General features: G+C 53.6%; 1 non-coding gene across 1 annotated transcript; it reads left to right on the plus strand.

Moving 5' to 3' along the window:
- Positions 1 to 2611: 2611 nt before the first annotated feature.
- On the plus strand, positions 2612 to 4504 carry LOC126325391 (small subunit ribosomal RNA). Its single transcript, XR_007560075.1, has one exon. It is a non-coding gene; the product is annotated as a small subunit ribosomal RNA (ribosomal RNA).
- The last annotated feature ends 496 nt before the right edge of the window (positions 4505 to 5000 follow it).

Below are 5000 nucleotides of genomic sequence, written 5' to 3' on the forward strand. Positions count from 1 at the left end.
CCTAACTCAATTTGTCCCTTAACCTAACTCAATTTGTCCCTTAACCTAACTCAATTTGTCCCTTAACCTAACTCAATTTGTCCCTTAACCTAACTCAATTTGTCCCTTAACCTAACTCAATTTGTCCCTTAACCTAACTCAATTTGTCCCTTAACCTAACTCAATTTGTCCCTTAACCTAACTCAATTTGTCCCTTAACCTAACTCAATTTGTCCCTTAACCTAACCCACGTTGTCCCTTAACCTAACTCAATTTGTCCCTTAACCTAACTCAATTTGTCCCTTAACCTAACTCAATTTGTCCCTTAACCTAACTCAATTTGTCCCTTAACCTAACTCAATTTGTCCCTTAACCTAACTCAATTTGTCCCTTAACCTAACTCAATTTGTCCCTTAACCTAACTCAATTTGTCCCTTAACCTAACCCACGTTGTCCCTTAACCTAACCCACGTTGTCCCTTAACCTAACCCACGTTGTCCCTTAACCTAACCCACGTTGTCCCTTAACCTAACCCACGTTGTCCCTTAACCTAACCCACGTTGTCCCTTAACCTAACCCACGTTGTCCCTTAACCTAACCCACGTTGTCCCTTAACCTAACCCACGTTGTCCCTTAACCTAACCCACGTTGTCCCTTAACCTAACCCACGTTGTCCCTTAACCTAACCCACGTTGTCCCTTAACCTAACCCACGTTGTCCCTTAACCTAACCCACGTTGTCCCTTAACCTAACCCACGTTGTCCCTTAACCTAACCCACGTTGTCCCTTAACCTAACCCACGTTGTCCCTTAACCTAACCCACGTTGTCCCTTTGCCTAACATAGTTCACTGCTCGGAATCTCTGGTGTCGTTGTTATCCTCATGTAGATGTCTTGCGAGTGTTGCTTACTTTCCACATATTCCCGCTATCCACTGTCAATTGTACTGCAATAGGACTATATCGCCCCCCCCCCTCTGCCCCTCTCTTTGTGTCTCCGTCCTCTCAAGCTGGTCGGTCTGGCGTTTGAGTGTTAAATGAGCCTCGCAGCTGTTCAGTTGCGTTCAGATGTCGACGCCCTCAGTGTACGTCGTGGTATGGTCTGTGTCCATTGTCCGCTGATGTCGTACGCGTAACCCACACGCTGTACCGATCATCGGTAGTTACGTACAGAGTGAAGTAGTGTGATACGTGTGACCGTACGCTGGCTGTGCCCAACGGTGTCGAATCTCAATTTCCATATGTTGTGCTCGATGCTACTTGTCTCGTCTCCCAATAACAGCTAGGTTGCACTGTGGTACGCCGTAGAGGCGTGTGGGAGGAACGTACGAACGCATTGTATGTCACCCTGGGTCGCTGGGGGTGGTGGTGCGGTGAGTCAGGTCAGGTCAGCGTGAGCCGTGTGATGTAGTGACGCGTGTATTCCGACTTTGTCGTATTGCCTCACACAAAGTGCTACCCTGGTGGACCGCGTTCCATATCTGGGACATGCCGCAGATGCCGGTTGACAGTGGATCGCGGAAGGGACATCGCATACGTGCGCGGGCCACCTTCCACGTGTTCTCTTCTGCACATGTCGCAGTGTGTATGTGGTCTGATGTAGCGTGTCGTGACACATGACATCCTGGCATGCAAGAATTGTTGAATTCGCAAATGTAGGTGGACATCTACGTTTACTGCCCAAGATACGCAAATGAACTGGAAATCCGTTGTTGAGCGGTTGTTCACGCTGGAGGTGAATCTGTGATGGCGACGATCGGTACAGCTATTAACCGGTTGTTTCAGCGGTACCCGCCACATCCACACACGTGACTAGGCCCATGTGGGTATGAAGCGATACGCGGCGGTGGCTTGGTGGGACTGTTCCCGGCCGGTGAAGGGGGGCCGCCCGGCGTGTTGGCCGCGCGCTGCGTGGGCGCACGCGCAACAGGCGGCTGGTGGGGGGCGCCGAGTGGCAGGAGCGCCAGCCGACGGGCTCGGCAGGCGGCGCAGCTACGCTGCGGCGCACCCTGCACGCGGCGCCTGGCGGCCAAAGTTGGTTCAGCCGAGCCCGGTGCGAAGCGCGGTGGACATCTGCAGTGTGCTGGTCTGATTGAGGACTGTGTGCGTTGAGGATGCGCCGCCGCCTGGCACTCGGCGCCGCGACGCCGTCTGCTGCTCGGTCGCCCCAGCGGTTCTCGCAGGTGGTTTGTATCGCAGTTGTGCGGACGTGTTGGCGCGTGCGCTGTGCTGGGAGAGTTCGCTTCTGCACCCAAGTGGGGCTTTGCCCTTGTGTGGCGCTGGCGTTGGAGCTGCCGGTCACCATAGGTGGCGCGTGTTGTCTCCCGCCGGCAATGCCACGACAGCACGCTCCCGGGCCTCTGTCGGCAGCGGCAAGCTCAGTTGGGAGCAAGGGTGTTCGCACTAAAACCGTCTACTCGCCTAACTCCGGGCGATTGCGCCTCTCTCGAAACCGACCAAGTACCTAGGACGGCGCTGCGCGCCGCCGGGACCTGAGAGGGTTTCGAGGTGTATCGTGCAGGGGAGCTCGGCCTCCTCCTGTTTGCAGAATAATTGAGCGGACGCTTGCGTGTTCGCGCGGGCCCCCGGGACACACTCCCGGGCGGCCGGCTGCTCAGCTCTAGTTGACGCAGCTCCCTGGTTGATCCTGCCAGTAGTCATATGCTTGTCTCAAAGATTAAGCCATGCATGTCTCAGTACAAGCCGCATTAAGGTGAAACCGCGAATGGCTCATTAAATCAGTTATGGTTCCTTAGATCGTACCCACGTTACTTGGATAACTGTGGTAATTCTAGAGCTAATACATGCAAACAGAGTCCCGACCAGAGATGGAAGGGACGCTTTTATTAGATCAAAACCAATCGGATTGGCTTGTCTGGTCCGTTTGCCTTGGTGACTCTGAATAACTTTGGGCTGATCGCACGGTCCTCGTACCGGCGACGCATCTTTCAAATGTCTGCCTTATCAACTGTCGATGGTAGGTTCTGCGCCTACCATGGTTGTAACGGGTAACGGGGAATCAGGGTTCGATTCCGGAGAGGGAGCCTGAGAAACGGCTACCACATCCAAGGAAGGCAGCAGGCGCGCAAATTACCCACTCCCGGCACGGGGAGGTAGTGACGAAAAATAACGATACGGGACTCATCCGAGGCCCCGTAATCGGAATGAGTACACTTTAAATCCTTTAACGAGTATCTATTGGAGGGCAAGTCTGGTGCCAGCAGCCGCGGTAATTCCAGCTCCAATAGCGTATATTAAAGTTGTTGCGGTTAAAAAGCTCGTAGTTGGATTTGTGTCCCACGCTGTTGGTTCACCGCCCGTCGGTGTTTAACTGGCATGTATCGTGGGACGTCCTGCCGGTGGGGCGAGCCGAAGGGGTGCTTTCGCGTCCCGAGGCGGACCCCGTTTAAATCCTACCAGGGTGCTCTTTGTTGAGTGTCTCGGTGGGCCGGCACGTTTACTTTGAACAAATTAGAGTGCTTAAAGCAGGCAAGCCCGCCTGAATACTGTGTGCATGGAATAATGGAATAGGACCTCGGTTCTATTTTGTTGGTTTTCGGAACCCGAGGTAATGATTAATAGGGACAGGCGGGGGCATTCGTATTGCGACGTTAGAGGTGAAATTCTTGGATCGTCGCAAGACGAACAGAAGCGAAAGCATTTGCCAAGTATGTTTTCATTAATCAAGAACGAAAGTTAGAGGTTCGAAGGCGATCAGATACCGCCCTAGTTCTAACCATAAACGATGCCAGCCAGCGATCCGCCGCAGTTCCTCCGATGACTCGGCGGGCAGCCTCCGGGAAACCAAAGCTTTTGGGTTCCGGGGGAAGTATGGTTGCAAAGCTGAAACTTAAAGGAATTGACGGAAGGGCACCACCAGGAGTGGAGCCTGCGGCTTAATTTGACTCAACACGGGAAACCTCACCAGGCCCGGACACCGGAAGGATTGACAGATTGATAGCTCTTTCTTGATTCGGTGGGTGGTGGTGCATGGCCGTTCTTAGTTGGTGGAGCGATTTGTCTGGTTAATTCCGATAACGAACGAGACTCTAGCCTGCTAACTAGTCGCGTGACATCCTTCGTGCTGTCAGCGATTACTTTTCTTCTTAGAGGGACAGGCGGCTTCTAGCCGCACGAGATTGAGCAATAACAGGTCTGTGATGCCCTTAGATGTTCTGGGCCGCACGCGCGCTACACTGAAGGAATCAGCGTGTCTTCCTAGGCCGAAAGGTCGGGGTAACCCGCTGAACCTCCTTCGTGCTAGGGATTGGGGCTTGCAATTGTTCCCCATGAACGAGGAATTCCCAGTAAGCGCGAGTCATAAGCTCGCGTTGATTACGTCCCTGCCCTTTGTACACACCGCCCGTCGCTACTACCGATTGAATGATTTAGTGAGGTCTTCGGACTGGTACGCGGCATCGACTCTGTCGTTGCCGATGCTACCGGAAAGATGACCAAACTTGATCATTTAGAGGAAGTAAAAGTCGTAACAAGGTTTCCGTAGGTGAACCTGCGGAAGGATCATTACCGACTAGACTGCATGTCTTTCGATGTGCGTGTCGTGTCGTGTCGCGCAACACGCTACCTGTACGGCAGTGGCCGTGCGCCGCGTGCGGAACCACGCGTGCCTCTCAAAACTAGCGGAAGTGTTGTTGTTGTGTGGTACGAGCGCTGAAGCTCTGGAGCGGCTGGCCTGCGGTACCTGGCGCCTGGCGCCGGTTTTGAATGACGTTCGCCCGAGTGCCTGTCCGCTCCGGTGTGGAGCCGTACGACGCCCATCGGCTGTGAGGCCGTTGGACACAAAAAAAAATAGTGGAACAGGGGCCGTCAGACGCCTCAGTCCCGCAAATGCTACTGTCTTGAAAGAGACAGTGGGAGACTGAAAAGGAAAAGATCACCCAGGACGACACACGCGAGACAGATTGGGTCGATGAAGAACGCAGCAAATTGCGCGTCGACATGTGAACTGCAGGACACATGAACATCGACGTTTCGAACGCACATTGCGGTCCATGGATTCCGT

This window comes from Schistocerca gregaria, unplaced genomic scaffold (genome assembly GCF_023897955.1).
Source record: "Schistocerca gregaria isolate iqSchGreg1 unplaced genomic scaffold, iqSchGreg1.2 ptg000920l, whole genome shotgun sequence".
NCBI lineage: Eukaryota > Metazoa > Arthropoda > Insecta > Orthoptera > Acrididae > Schistocerca > Schistocerca gregaria.